Genomic DNA, 16,432 nt, shown 5'->3' on the forward strand with positions numbered 1-16,432 from the left:
GAATGAAGTAACTGGCAGAAATTGAAGTTCCTGCTTGAACAAAATACAATCCCAGAATGAGAGCACACATGCCTGTTTCCCAAAGTCAGACAATATTTCCTAAAATCCCAAGAAAAAATCATTTTTGGCAAGTGCCTAATAGACAGTGATGCAATCCATGTGTCAAGACATTGGGAAAAGTTTATTATTAAGTATGTTAAAGTCAGCGAGACCTGATTCCCTCATGAGGACTCTGTTAAGGATAAATTCCACTCAACGAGTGATGCTTAGGACACACTTTTGAATAGCTCATGTGCATCAACATATTTAAATGTAAGTCTCGACCAAAAACTAAGCTGTCACATAGGCTGTCACTTAATGTTTGGGTTAAAATAACAAATAAAAATTGCAGGTACAGGGGTTAGAGAAGAGGAAAATAATGTCTTTGATTGTCATAGTGGTAAAAATTTGAAGTTGAAAGAAAGAATTTAAAATTTATAAACCAAATAGTAGAAATGTGTCAACTTAAAATGGGATTAGTGACATCTAAACCTTTTCAGTGCAGTGTTAAATGGGAGCTATACAACTCTTCCTAAATACCAAACAAAAGGCACACACACATACACAAACAAAAAAGGAAACAAAATCAACAAAGAAATACAGTAAATACAATCTACCACATATGGTAAATGTAGACTAAAACATGGAAGAGTTTAGAATATAAACAGGGAAATAAGAATGGTTTTATTAATCTAAATTCTCATCTGCCACAATCAATCATAATAATAAAAGCTTAAAACATTATACGTAAAAAATCCAATAGTCCAGAGTGAGGGCAAAAAATGTTTAATGAAACAGATTTAAAACTTAAACATTTTAACTGATGGACTAAAATTAATTTTGGATGCAAGTTAAAATTGGGACACAGAATATTCTTTTACACAACAGAATGCCAGCAAAAAGAAATTAAAATTAATTTTGGATGAAAGTTAAAATTTGGGCAGGGAATATTGTTCTTTACGAAGAATGCCAGCAAAGGCAAGTATAAAGTAAGATTTTGAGATAGAAAATTATCAATGTACAAACATAAATATAGTAACTGACACAGGCAGGGGTGATTAATTGATGATAAAATACTCAGAGGAAGACCGTTAGAATACAGGATATTGATACTATTTCAAACCACTTTCCAAATTATTTATAAACAAGGTGTCTTTACAAGGGACAGAGCTCCTAGACCGCTCCTTTACCAAGTGACCATCCTAGTATCGCAACAATGGGGATGGACACACTGGGCCTTCTCTGCCTGCAGATGGACTGAGGTAGGAAGCTCACAGCATGGACTCTGCAGAGTTCCTGGCAAAATGTTTAGGCTGAATTTAATCATGAGGACATTTTCAGATAACTTCAGAATGTAGACCATTGAGTCACACAGATAACCTGTCCTCTACAAACATTCCATGTGATCACCATTAATGACAACAACAAACAGATGAAGAGATGTTTTGGGTTCAAAATGACTAAAAAGGCGTAAGCTACACAGTCTTTTTACTCTTTTTGAGCCCAAAATGTCTCTTCTCCTTTTTGTTGTGTTCTTGGTGGTGACATGGACTGTTTGAAGGGGACAGGTCAGTTGTCCTGTTCAATGTTCTACATTCTGCAGTTGTCTGAGGGTTACCTCCTATGAAACTCAGGCTAAGTGTTTTCAGCAAGAACATGGCATTGTTCATATTCTGCCCTGGCAGAGTCCCGGCTGACATGCAGTCTCCTGCCAGCAGCTCCTGACTCCTGTTCTCTACACGATGGGAATTGAGAGGAGCGGGGCTAAGGCCTGTGAATGCTGTTTGTCCATCTGGGCATTGGTCTCCCTAGGCATTGATTACAATTGGAGGGGGATGGACTGTGGCTTCTCAAATCAAAGGAGCGTAATGGGTTGAAATAATCAAGAGTATTCTGTGTCTAAAATTCAATCCTCAGTGAAGGACCCCTGCAGTATTGTGTTTGGATTTGAACTTGCTTTGCTGTTTTAGTTGTTTTCATCAAGTGGAAAAGCTACTTTTTGTGACATCCTTTCATCCTTTGCATCCTTCCAGCAGTATTTGGTATCTGTAGGAGAGAGAGAGTAAAAAATCAAATGAGCATTTTTGTCACGTCCTCCTGATGACTGAGTCTGGGGAGATTGCTAAGTAGAGATATATCAGGGGCAAACTGATCTCTTGCTGGCAGGGTGAACTGAAGGGTGAGCCGCGGGATGACTGAAGGGGGAAGAGCCATCCACAAATGAGAAGAAAACACTCCTGAACTTCCCTGAACTTCCAGTCAGCCTGGGGTGCAGGATATAAGGACCCCACCTATGCCCAACCAGCAGCAGGGGACATCAGCCCCTTTCCTTCTGATCCCCTCTGTCTGGAGCAGAGTGATGGCTTTTCCTCCCTGTGAGGATGTGCTCAGCATCCATCATGCCTGCCAAGAAACAGAGGGGAGCAGAAGGAGAGGACCCTTTGCAGAGAAACCCACCCCATTACAACTCCATGTCCTAGTTTTCTAGGGAGGAACGGGAGGGCCATGGGAAGAACCCTGGATGTGAGAAGCAGCAGGGACCTCAGACAATATCCACGTCCAGTTCCATCTTTTACAACAGAGGAGTAGTGATGCCACAGGGGTAAGACTGAACTAAGGGCACATGACTTGCTATTGATGACCCCTGAATTAGAATCCACCCACTAACGCCATTTCAATAAAGATTAGAGAAAGCGAGAGGAAAGGCTGCAATCTGGAGGTATCAACAGTCACGAGAAGCGGTTGGGTCACCTTGGCTAGGACAGGAATATGATTTTACAAATAAATATGAAGTTGCTTCTGCTTCTTTGGTTGGTTAAAAAAATTAAATGAAACAAATATAATTATAAGTATTTGTCCAAAGGGAATCAGGAAAGAAATGGAATTTTAAAAAAAGTGACTCAAAATGGAGTTAGTAAAGAGAGAGCTGGGACTGTAACCACGGCCCAACTTATTTTCCCTAATGCCCTGAAGTTGTTCCACATCTGGTTCCACCTTAAGGCATTTCTAGAAACATTCTCAATATCTAGAGCAAGAAAACTCTGAAGTACAAAGTGAAAGGCATTAGTTTCTCCCCTCCCACTTACTGTTTTCCCAAAGTACATTTTGGGAAAGGTTTGTTTTTAATATTTTATGCCAGTGTGAAGAGAGGCATGAAGAAGGATTCATACACAATCTCCTGCAGAATTTCAGTCTTACTTTGTTATTGTATTCTCTTCAGGAAAGTGAGATCAATGAGTTCTCTTTGGGGATTTTGCAGAAGGACAATAACTGACCAAAAGTGAAATTTTCACATTGCAGTGGTGAGCCCATGAGTGGGCTATAAAATGGGTGTGGGGAAATGTAAAGTGGAAGTTTTCTTTTAAAATGCAAAAGAAAATACTAAATTCCAGTATATGTAATGTGGGAGGTATTATTTCTGTGCATTAGGTGTTAACACACTGACTATTTCTTATCTTTTATTCAAAATTGAGCAAGTGTGCTTCAAGCAGAGGCTAAAAGTCTAATCTATTAATTTTCTTGTTTTTCTTCTTGATTTTTTCTATGCTATACAAACAATACTATTGAGAGGGGAATACAGATCCCATCAAAGGCTGATGGATACTCAGCCTTTTCTGTGGAGTAGCCACACATATGGGACACTTCCATGTTAGTGCCTTGAGGTCACAGTAGGCCAGGGGTCCTTGTCATCTTTAGCCACATATTAGAGTCACATGGGAGCATTTTAAAACTCCAGATGCTCAAACCACACCCCAGGCCATGTAGGTGAGAATCTCCAGGTGTGAGTTCAAGGCATTCATCTTAATTGAAATCTCACCAGGTGCTTATTACGTGGCAGCAGGATTTAGAGATACTAAATGGACCAGCCCAATTTCCCATCATTTTCTTCCCTTTCCCCATTTATCTCATGATTGGCTTTGTTCCCAGTGGTTCCATGGATTGTAGCCTTCTCCTTGACAATTTCAGTTAAATCTCTCTCTTATCAACAGGGCTGGGCCAAAGCAAAAACTGTCATGTAGACAGATTCTTGTCTGTCATCTTGTGTATGCATAAAGCTGGTCCTATGGTAACTTTTCTCAATATTAATTCATAAAATGCTCTCTCATATGCACTGGCCTCAAGATGCATTTTAGACTTGCATTTTAGACCCTTCACTGGACTTGTAGAAGTGGAAATGAGAATAAAAAGGAGAGAGGTTGCAATGGTGAACCTCATGATGTATGCAGTTTTGAAGTCCTGCCTTCTGCACGTGCTTTAGAACTGATGTCCCTTTAGAATGTCATAAGTGTTCTCTGGTTAACGTCAGCTCAAGTGAGTCCATGAGGTGAGAACACTGAGACCCTGGCAACTCGATCCACATTGACACTAGGCTGCACATCTGGGGCTAAAGATTAACCTGACTCCAGGCCAGTGGGGAACTCCCGCCTGTGACTCTGGTTCTAATTTTGTTTCCTACGTGGGGCTCTTTGTGCGTAGTTTTAACACTTCTCATTCAGAGGAACAAGTGATGATTAAGAGTTGACTTAGTTGGATTTCTCAAAAGAAGACTCAAAAGGAAAATCGATGTGTAAATGATGTATTAAAGCAATGATTTCTGCAGAAAGAGGCAATGGAGTTGGGGATGAAGGGAGGAAAGGTAAATTTCCCAAGAGAGAGTGTGATTCCAGGCAAACGACCCTGTGTTCAGCAGCTTAAACTACGCACTTGGATGAGGACAAGGAGGCCTGGCTCTCCTGTGGCCATGAGAGGGGCTGTCAAGACACTAAAAGAAGGAATAGAGCAGAGTTCAGAGAGCAAAGAGGACATGAGGACAGAAAGGGCCTGTCAGGGTTGGAGCCCATGGGACACACAGGTAAGACCAGACAGAGGTTAGAGCAGCTGTTGGAGAGAACAAACGGGTGAGAAAAAGCAGTGGGAGAATGAGCTGTCACCATAGACAGAGAATTAAGGAGTGCAGCTATCAGCCATAGATGCGATTACCTCTGCACCCTAAGCTTGCAGGCCAGGGAATCTGCATGCCAGTCTCCACTTGCTGAGCGGGAGTTTTCTTTTGATGATCTTAGGTTTCAGGACACTGGAGGCATGAATCTGGCCATTGACTTGACGCCCTTGTGTGTTGTCTGCTGAGCCTTCAAGTGCATCATCTCCCAGCTGGGGAGGGTTCTTCATCCCCAGGGAGGGCTCTAAAACCAGCTCTGAAAATAAAACCACGGCCAATGGGATCCACTGGCACCCACGATCTTACTGTGTCTTTCTCTTCCACCCAGAGGACATCAAATCAGGAAAGTGGCCTTGGAGAAGAAAGTCCAAAGGGTGAGGGGAAGCCAATAGAGTCACTTTAATATTTTCTTTTTTTTTGATCTTTCCCACATTACTGAGCAACGGTAAGATTGCCAGGAGTCAAAGGCATTGCCAATTCACAACAATATTCAAGAAACACAGGATTAAGAAACACAAATAGCTTCTGGGTAGATAAGGCAAAGGCAAGGAAATAGCAGTGTATGTAGGCTATGCTTTGGGGAGAGCAGAGATTACAAGAATCAAAGTTAAATCAGAGTTGCGTTCAAATAGGAGATGGGAATAGAAGGGCCTGGCAGGGTGGCAGCCCATGTGGCACAGAGGTGAGACCAGACAGAGGTGACAGCAGCTGATGAGAGGAAAGAATCAGGAAGGCTAAAGCTAGAGAATTTACAAAAGTTGCATCATTATATGATCTACTGCATCTATATACACCCTATGTAGTATATACACCAGATATACATAGTCACACATAATAGGACAAATGATATAAATGCATATATCTGTACATGTTAATTTAAAGGAAAAACATTATATAGGGATTTGGGAGAGATTGAATGTCACAGTATCATCACTGTTCTGGTCCATTGAAATGGGAAAAAAAATTAGAGACATGAGGAGAATAAGAAAGAAAAGGTGTGGGAGAAACAAATGACCTGGTAGACAGCAGGGAGAAATCACCAGGTGAAGGAAAATATTAATGAAACAAAAGGCATTCACTCTGTCCTCTTACCTGGTGCCTGGTTCAGGCTCTGGACTCCAGGGAAAGTGAGCAACAGGGAGTGTGTCTGAGCCAGTGGGGTGAGTCTTGGCTGGGGGTGTGAGAATCCACAGAGTTGGAAAAGAGAGTCCAGTGGGAAGAAATCAGTCTAAATAAGTCATCCCGACATGTGTCAGTGACTGTGCATCCCCTGACACTCCCTGAGCACCTTCCGTGTGTCCTCTCCACGGGCCCAGATGGTGCTCGTTATCTCACGCCACCCTCCCTCCTCCTGAGGACAGGGGTCCCCTCATTCCTCAGCTGAGGGCATCGCATGACAGATGAGCACCAGGCAGCCCCAGGGGCTCCAGGAGGAGATACTGAGTGGGACGGAGAGTGAGAATGAACACGACCCAGGTTTTAAGGAAATCTGAGCAGAAGTGGATCCCTGTGAGACGTAAACTGAGGACATGACCGTGGACATGAGTGGAGAATTTGAACTAAATGGAATTTCATAAAACAGACTGATGTGAACACTTTCCATGTGAAAGTTGCCCTTTTATTTCAAAAAAAGCAGAAGAAGCTGGACACTTCAGGAGAGTGAGTGTGGGCCCAGGATTTACACTGTTATTCAATGTGCCTCATAGGTTGTTACTGAAAGTGCCTGATAGGGGAAAATTGGCTTCATGAGGGATGGGGAAGGAGAGGAAGAAAACTGGCAGAGGAGTCTGTGTGAGAAAGGAGAGGAGGAGGGGCCCTAGAAAGCAGAGATCTTCATAACTGCTCTATCTCAGAGGAGACATCATCCGTGAAGTCACTTTCTAAGTGCAAATTGAGCAGAAAGATAAAAGGATTAGATAACACCTATTCATAGATTTATAGAGCAATTCTTATGGAATCAGGCCCTTTGGAAATTATAATAATTAATATTCCCAACAAAGATTGCAGGTAGATGTAATTTTTCAGCTATCTCAGATGAGGGAACAGAGATGTAAATAGCAAAAACACAAAAACCTAGGCTAAAGTCAACAAGCAGAGAGTGGCAAACCCAGAACCTTTGCTCATCTCACTGGGTTGGAGCATCGTGAATTTCATCTTGACCCTGAGGAAGCACAGAGTGGTCCCATTCTCTCCTGCACCCACAGCACCGTGACCACCAACACCTGGATTAGATCTTCATGACGCCGTTTCCTTCCCTACCTTGGAAGGGCCGTTGGTTCCCAGAATCAGCATTGGCTGTGAAGCTGCAGGTGGTGGAGGAGGGGCCCCGCCTGGCCAAGTCATTTCCATAGTAGAACCCTTGATCCAGCTGTAGTCTCAGACAATTGGGTGCCAGGGTGCTTGGCTCCAGCTGTGCCTGTGAAGCCTGCACCTCTGACAGGTGGTGGCTCAAGTCTCCACTCCAAGTCCCTTGGGGACAGTCTGCCTGGGTGGGAGCTAAAGGAGAAGGGGTTTCAGTAGGAACAATCTGAGTTTTCCCTTTGTTACGCATGCCCTGAACACGCATCCCTGATGTCCCTGCTCTCAATAAAGCCACACAGTGACCCATGCCACACAGACAGACATCATGTAAATGCAGGCGATGTCACCTTTCCTGTCTGTGCCTGGGGACGCTGACACAGCAGATGCCCAGGCTGGGGTGTCCCTGAAGTGAAAAACCTCTGCTTTAGCCCAGAGGGCTTTGGATTGTCTAACAAGACCATCCAGATTATTCTTTTATTATTCATCTCCTTCCTGTGCCTAGAGGGAAAGTTCTAGAGAGCCCTCAGAGTGCAGGAGAGGAGGAGCTGTTTTTCTCCCCACACAGGGTTGTAAGAACAGGCCAAGAGTTAGAGCTGCGAGGGTTTGAGAAAGAACCACGAGAAAGGGGGCTGGGAGGCTACAGACCAAACACTAAGTGAGGCAAAATTTCTGGGTTCTGGGACATTTTGAATTTCCCATTGCCTATAATGGTTTGACCCTCTACCCACACATATCCATCCTATTGCCATATAGTGGGTGTCAGCCGACAGAGGCAATGTAGGAGAGGGACCAGTACCTTCCCAGAAATTCAGGGGCCACAAGAGCCACAGATCAGCATGTGCGGTTCCTTAGGAAGGTCACAGAGGACACGGTCCTCACATTACCCACTGCTCCAGTGGCGTTCGGGTGGCACCCCTTAAACAAATTCTTTCCATTTCCCCAGGGAGAGGAACACACATTCTGAGTGGACTAAGACTTCCAATGACCTCACGCCAGTCTAGGTCGGGTTCAGGATGGGGACTGGGTCTGCGGGGACGGGGCCTGCAGGGATGGGGCCTGTAGGGCTGGATCCATGTGGCTGTGGGACTCCTCTCTCTCCTCCCCTCTCCACATCCTCATTCTCTGCAAGGTTTTCTAAGTTTTCTTAAAAATGCCTCAATGTCCTCAGCTCTAACATGGAGATGACACTGCCCACTTGGAAGTGTCCCTTGGGCCCTGAATGTGTTATAGCAGGACAGAGCTTGCTGGCAAAGTATACAGCTTGCTTGCAAAGGTGCAAGGTGCAAAAAACAAATTTTAATTGTTTCATGAATCACTGTGATCCTAGAAAAGCATTTGCTTTTTTTGAAACTCAGGAAGAAATGCAAAGTGGGAAAGGGGATTGTCCCAGTAAGAAAGGCACTTACTGACCAAAATAGAATAGAGGCCAACGTCTTTGTTGCTAATTTCTTTCTCTCTCTCTCTGTGTGTGTGTGTGTGTGTGTGTGTGTGTGTGTGTGTGTCAGTGTGTGTGAGACACTGGGTCTCAGTTCACTGCTCAGGCTGGAGTGCAGTGGTGCATTCGTGGCTCACTGCAGCCTCAACTAACCAGGCTCAGGGGATCCTTCCACCTCAACCTCCTGAGAAGCTGGGAGTACGGGTGTTTACCACCATGCCCTGCTAATTCTTTTTTCGTGGAGACAGGATTTCACCATGTTACCCACACTGGTCTCAAACTCCTGAGCTCAGGCGATCCACCTCCTTGGCCTCCCAAAGTGCTGGAATTACAGGCGTGAATCACTACACCTGGCATTTTTGCTAATTTCATTACAACATAATCCAATATACTGGGAGACATCACAGAGTTACTTGCTCTTACAAGAAGATAAAGTAATGGGTAAAAGCCCCAACAATGCCCATCAAATTCCCAGAATAGAGGTTAAAAAAAAAAAGAGAGAGAATGAGCAAGAAGAAATGAAAACTGGATTTGGTTTTTACACGTCCTGTGAAGCTGCTGTCTCAAGGGGCACTTGCTCAGAGGAAGGGTTTTCTGGACGTCGTGGGGACAGGAACCACTCTGCTTTGCTCATCGGTTACGCCAGGACCTCATGAGGGACACTAGTTGTCGATGGTTTTCATGAGCATATAGCACTGAGCCCAAAACTTGATTGAAACTAAAAACCCACACGTGGAGAAAACCACTGGAGCTCTGCAGAGGATGCAAGCCTGGCCACGCATAGAGGAAGGGACGCTGGACTGCGTCAGTGGAGGGAAGACCCCTCGGAGGAAGTAGAGCCACAGTCCCCAAGCTTTTTGGCACCAGGGTCTGGTTTCATGGAAGACAGTTTTTCAGGCACCAGGTTAGGGGGAATGGTTTTGGGATGATTCAGGTACATTACATTTACTGTGCACTTTATTTCTATAAATATTACATTGTAATATATAATGAAACAATTATACAACTCACCATAATGTAGAATCAGTGGGAGCCCTAAATTCGTTTTCCTGCAACTAGATGGTCTCATCTGGGGGTGACAGTCACTGGGAGATAGTGACAAATCATCAGGCATTTGATTCTCATAAGGAAAGCACCATCTAGATTCCTGGCATGTGCACTTCACAATAGGGTTCGAGCTCCTGTGAGAATCTAATGCCCCCGCTGATCTGACAGGAGGTGGAATCCAGGCTGAAATGCTCTCCCAACGCTCACTTCCTGCTCTGCGGACCAGTTCCTAATAGGTCATGGACCCATAACGGCCCATAACCCCAATGCTGGGGATCCCTGAAGAAGAGAAACTAGCTTGGGACACAGGAATCATGAAACAGGCCTCCAAATAATTGGGCAAAACTCCCAGCATAGGTGGATGGCCAGAGAAGAGATAAGGACATGTAATTAGCAACATAATTTCAGAAAAGACAGATGCCCTATCTTAAAGAAGGAGGTCTGTTATATAAATTTCTCCAGCTGAGCTACTGTTGCCAAGAATTTGCAATAAACCCTCACCACTCCCCTCCCCGGCCTGTTTTGATAGCCACAGCCTGCTCTTGTGAGAAGGAGCCAGGTGACAGAGGAGTCACTTGGGACAGGAGAAGAGGACGTTCTACCAAGTGGATGTCTGTGCTTAAAACTGCATCCAAGAGCCAGATTCAGAACAAGCTCAGTGTCTAGGGCCTGCTACAGAGATGGTCTGTCTCAGCTGCACAAGTTGCAGGAAACAAAACATATAGAGGCTGCCTGGGATGACAGTGGATCTTTGTGACCTCCAGGCTGGAGTACTCACAGGCTCCATCCAGAGCAGAGCAGGCAAACTGATCCTCCAATGAGTACAATGTGCTGCTATAAGGCTGGTGGCAGTCAGATAGGTCATGGTGAACTGAGGGCGTCAAGTAAACTTCATCCACGGAGTTCTCTGGGATTTCCTGCTCCTTCACCTCTGGCAGCTCCTGGCTGAGCCTGGGGTAAAGAAGACAGAAGATAAACATCAGAGAGAACCAACACCAATGCGCCCAGCTGGTTCTATAGGGAGGGCTTCAGAGAGGCCCAGAGGAAGCAAAGTATAGTCCCCTCAGAGAGATGCAACCATCCTTCCCTGTCTCAAGGAGGAGACGCATCGTGACAGGCTCTCAGTGCATTGGGCAGGCAATGATCTGGGGAGGAAGGTAATGGAGTGATCCCTGTGGGAAACTGTCAGGACACAGTGCATTCGGCACTTTTGCATACATTTTGTTGAAATTAGCATCAGTGGCCAAATGAATGCAGGCTCTTCAGTCTCCACAGACACAGTTCCTGTATCCTCAACATCTCTTGTTCTCAACATTGTGAGCATGACAGAGTTATTTTAAATCACTTCCCTGGTATGGAATACTTGTAAACATGGTAATGCCAAAGAGGCAGACATCAGATGTGCAGCTCAACTTCTCTTTAAGCAAAAAGGACAGAAAAGGGAACTGCAGAAAATGTCTGTGATTGATCAGTTCAACAGAGTCAACTGAATGCAGATTAGTAGAATTGAAAGGAATTAATAAGGAAGAAATACAAATACAGGTGTACAATGAAAAGAGTCAACATAATGAATACAGCTATTTCATGGTTGGCTGAACAGATGGAGCAGGTATATTCTGTACACTCTGATTTTCCCTGCATCCGAGACTCCGGATATCAACACTGTATTAACTGTCCCTGATTCCTCAGAGTTACCTGGGGCACGGCGGGTCTTGATCTTCTACCTCCTCTTGATCCGTTTGAATTTCTGTAAATACATTGACAAAGGGACAGACACATGAAGCAGGTTCCCCCACACACAAACAGCCCACTGTGCAATCCTAACATAGGAACATCAGTTTCCTCAGTGAAAGAAAAGGACACTGTGAGAGAAACATTCCAGGAGGCCTGAGGTCCGGTCATGAAATCTCCCTGTTCCAGAAGATCATTATCCCAACATCATCTGTTCTGATTTTGTGCCAACAGTTATGCAAATTTTTCACGCCAATTGAAGGCAAATACTCCAGCTGCTTTCTAGAAGGAAAACTGTAATATTCAGCCTTCTATCATCAAATACTCACGTTGTTCATGGTTGCAAGGAGTTTAGACACTGAAATTAGAATGCAGGAGGGAATCCACACACCCTCCAATCAAAACGAATCTTTGGTACTACACAGAGACATTGGGTATTCGTGACATGTAGGAGTGACAAGGCCCAGTCTTGTTTCTAGAAACATAACCAAAGGTAATGGACAGCTCGGCTAAAACAGGGTAACATTAAAGACACAGAGAATGAGGCTAGGTTCTTTGAAAACTGAGTAATATCTTTAACAAAAAGTAGACAAAGATGCCACTGGCCTTGGGCAGGCATAGAATCTCATAGCACATGGTTGGGGAAAGAAACCTGTAAGGAACACAATAGCTGGCAAGACAAATCTTATTCAGATTAAGAGGCCTCACTGATACCTGTGGGCACGTGCTGCGTAGGTTGGTGTGATTTTGTCAATGTCGCGACAGTGGGCCAGGGTGACACAGTCATGGTCTGAGATGAGGAAGAGAGCAGAGCTCACTGACCCACCCCATGTCTGTGCTTCCAACTTGATTTTTGATGCTGATGCAAACTATCCTGTGTCTGTGAGTCATGCCCACAGTAATGCCATGTCTCAGTCCAGCCAGGGATGTGAGGTGCAAGGATTACAGAGTCTACCGGGGATAACAACTGGAGATTTATTGTGTTCACAATGGAGTACTCACTGTCTACAAGAGCCAAGCTGACTTGCTTTTCTTCAAAACAGTACAAAGTGCTCCCATAAGGGCAGTAGGAGTGAGGTAGTTCAGGAAGGATTGAAGGAGTCGAGCAACATCCATCCAGTGACTCCTGGGGGACTTCATGCTTGTCCACCCTCAGCGGTTCCCTGCTGATCCTGTAAGGTAGGAAGGAGTAAGGATTAATCCAAGGAGTTTCAGAGCCCTGCTGGCTTCACGTGAGGCAGGAGGGTGTGATGGCAGAAACAAATGGGGCAGCCCATTAAAGAGTTCAATATTCTCCTCTTCGTGGTGGGTCACAGTGTGGTTACCATGGGGTAGGTTGCAATACAGACAGAGGGAAAGAGAGATGAGAGAGAGAGAAGCATCAGGAGTTCAGCAAAGTGCCCAGATCACGATTTTCTGAGGAAGGAGACTGAGTTTCTCTGTATGGTACAATCGTGACTCACTGAATATCCCGTTCCATAACGGTGGCTTCATTCCTTTCTTTTAAATGGTATTGAATTTTATGTGCAGTGGCCAAGTAAACATAGGTTTTGTGGCATTATAATATCCCCCAAATCGCAAGACATCAAGTCCTCTTTCTCTCAATATTGTGCATGGTATAACAATAATTTTTTCTACCTAATTTCCTTGCCTTGAAATGCTCACCACTGTGCTAATGCAAAATCAGCAGAAAACAAATATGCATCTCAGGCTGATGGACACCATAAGAAGAAGATACTTATTTTAAGGAAATCTGTGTGAGTGATTAGTTGTTCACAAGGTCAATTGGTTTTATGTACTGAACTTGAGAAGTTAATAAGAAATGGCAAACATTACAAGTATCACAATGAAAAGTGTAAAACATGGTTAGAAAGGATCATTTCTGGTTGGCTGAAGGGATGAAGTAGGTATATTCAGGACTTTCTGGTTTTCTGTGGATATGAGTTCCACAGATATCACCCCTGAATAGACAGCCCCTGATTTTTCTCAATTACCTGGGATCAATTGTTTCTTGTCCTTTCACCTCTTTAAGATCATTTCGCTGTTCTGTAAATAAATTAAGAGAAGACCAGCCAGATGAACTTGATCACATTTATACATTCACAACCTTGTGTCCAAACCTACCTAGGGGCATAAATATACTCGGTGTGATAACAGGCTACTGTGAGAGAAACTTTCCAGGAGGCCTCAGGGTGAGCCTTGTGAGAAGTCACTAGGTTTGCTTTCCTGAGCCATGGAGCAAATCTCCCTGATATGACAGGTCATCATCACAGTCCCTTCTGTCCTGAGTCACAGCAAAATGTTAACCATATCCTATTTACTAACAGATCCTGGAGATCTACTTAAATGCTTCCTAGCAGGTTACTGCAGTATTCAGTATGTTTCCATCTGATAAGCTGTTGTTGGTGTTTTTGTAGAATGTACATTTAGAGGGACAGATTAAATCAAATGAATCTCTAATGCTACATGGAAACATAGGTCTTTCATGTGGCAGGGAGTTCCAGGGCCCAGCCTCCTTTCAGAAACACACAACATCTAATAGTGGTGTCATGTTCTGGTACTCAGAGACCTCTTAGCTAAGACAAGCCTGCTAAAAGGGGAGGGAGTCTAGCCTGAGAGAAGTGAACGAGGGTAATGACAGCTCCAAGGATATAGATAAGGCTGCCAGTGGCCTTGGACAGGCAGAGAAACTCAGGTTGTTTGGGAGGGAAAATTAGAAGATTTCATGTGAGGTGACAGATGAAATCTAAATCAGGAGGACTGGTGGATACATCCTGCACCCAGGCTGCAGAGGTGGGTATGAATTTGTCAGGTCAACCTTGGGTACAGTGATTTGACAATGGGGCAAAGATGAAAGACAATGTGTGGTTTTGGAGGAGGATGGAGCACAACTCTGACTCCTAGGATGCCTTCCTTCAAAATCCTAAAGCCTGGTTCTAACCGGTATATAAGCATAGTGTCTTCCTGAAGGTATGACATCTCTCATTATGGACAGATTATGTGGTGGAAAGAATAGGGAGCCTACCTAGGAAGCCAAGTGAGGTCTCATCCCATTTGGAATTGGAGTAATCCCTGGCAACATCCTGAGTGGAGCAAACTTTCTCTTCATTCAGTGCCAGGAAAGAGACTTCACTGTGCAGGTAATAGTTGGACATGCCATGCTGTCTAGAATGAGACAAAACACATTCCCCTGTTAAGTCCTACAGGACTCCCTTCTCTTCAACATCCTGCAGCTTCCTGAGGAGCCGGGTAGGATAGGATTGACAGAAGATTAGACCAAGAGTGATTCAACACCACAGTATGTCATGTGATTTGATGGGACACAAAGGGAGGGGTCACGGAAAGCGAAGGGGGAGTCTCCTCCAAGAGAGAAAACTCATCCTTCTAAATGTGGGGTGGATGTGACTGCCCTGGAGACAGAGCAAACACAAGCAGCAGGTGCTCAGTGCACTTGCCACAAACGAGCTGCTGCAGGAGACCCAGACTCTCCCTGTAAACTAGCAGCATGACTTGCAGCAGAGAGATCTAACACAGGCCTTCACTTCCTTCACACAAATTGCGTTGACATTTACATGCAGCATCCAAGTGAACAGATATGTTTAGGCATTCCAGACACACAGATCCTGCATTTTTAAAGTCCTGTTTTTTTCAATATTTTGACATATGAAATTTTTATTTTTAATTTTCTCAATTGCATTCAAGTACTTGCCAACATGCTGACACAAAACATACAGAAAACATATATGTATCTCATTCTGGATTAATCACATGGGAAACCACAGCTCAGATCAGGAAATCCCTGAGTTTGGTTTGTTCACCTGGCTCAACTGATTGTCAGTTCCTATGCTTGAGAGGGATTAAGAAATTGAAACCTATTCAAGTACCACAATAAAGAAGACAACATTGTGAAAGGGGTAATTTGCAGTTGGATGAATGGATGAGACAATTTGATTCATCACTTCGTATTTTCCCTGGATCTGTGGTGTCCAGGTGTCACTACTGAACTAACAGCCCACAAATCCACAGTTACCTGGGGGGCACTGGTGCTTTCCCCTCCTCTTCCTCATGATCATTTTGATTTTCTGTAAACAAATTCAGAAGAGCAGGTCACAGTAAGGAAATCACACTTCACACAAGACCAAATCAATGTCCAGTCATGGCACAAGACATAAATATCCTCAGTGTAAGAATGTGACATTTTGACAGGACCATTCTGACTTATTTTCAGAAGTAGATGAGCCTTCTTTCCAGATCCATGGGATAAAATCTCTCCCATCTGGTAGATCATAATCACCTCTCCTCGGACCTAAGTCTGTGTCAACAATTAAACAAAACTTTTTCCACAAGATCTTCAAAAATTGCCCTAACTACTCTCCAGATGTGTTGTTGCAATACTGATTTATCTCATCATATATCATGGTCAATGAATGGTTAGAGAAATTTATATAGGAGACTGAACTGATGGATAAATTCTAACAACCCTTGCATAGAAAAGGATCTGCGGTGCTACACAGAAACATTGGCCACTCACGGGGTGAGGAACTCAGGGCCCAGCCTTGTTTAGGAAAACTTATAAGCAAGATAAAGGTAGAAGTGTTTATGTCCTGCTTTCAAGGTGACTGCTTAGCTGGAACAAGCTGACCTAAATGAGACCAAGGCTGGGGCTGAGAACAGTGAATCCAGAGAAACATGTCCAAATACATAGGCAAGACTGTCAGCGGCTTGTGACAGGCATAGATACTCCATGGACATTATTATTGCAAGTGACAAGAGACACACGAACCGAGCCAGGAGGCCTGACAGCTACCTCCTGTATACAGGTGGCTATGACTTTGTCACACCTGCCTGTGGTCCAATATGCTAATATTGGGGCCAGGAAGACAAAGTCCATGCCATGGGCCAAGGAGGCGAGGAAAGTTCTCTGACCCTCAAGTAACTGT

The 16,432-nt window shown here is 44.2% G+C and overlaps 1 protein-coding gene, 1 long non-coding RNA gene and 1 pseudogene across 2 annotated transcripts in view; 1 reads left to right on the top strand and 2 right to left on the bottom strand.

The window, feature by feature from the left end:
- LOC105489247 (NBPF family member NBPF4-like) overlaps positions 1–16,432 on the bottom strand; it is an 84,983-nt gene that overhangs the window by 62,712 nt on the left and 5,839 nt on the right. The window lies entirely within an intron of this gene.
- Positions 1–16,432, top strand: part of LOC105489215 (uncharacterized) — a 57,219-nt gene that overhangs the window by 4,304 nt on the left and 36,483 nt on the right. The gene's annotated exons all lie outside the window — the stretch shown is intronic.
- Positions 1,795–15,780, bottom strand: LOC139357108 (NBPF family member NBPF4-like; annotated as a pseudogene).

Source organism: Macaca nemestrina, chromosome 1 (genome assembly GCF_043159975.1).
Source record: "Macaca nemestrina isolate mMacNem1 chromosome 1, mMacNem.hap1, whole genome shotgun sequence".
In the NCBI taxonomy this organism is placed as follows: domain Eukaryota; kingdom Metazoa; phylum Chordata; class Mammalia; order Primates; family Cercopithecidae; genus Macaca; species Macaca nemestrina.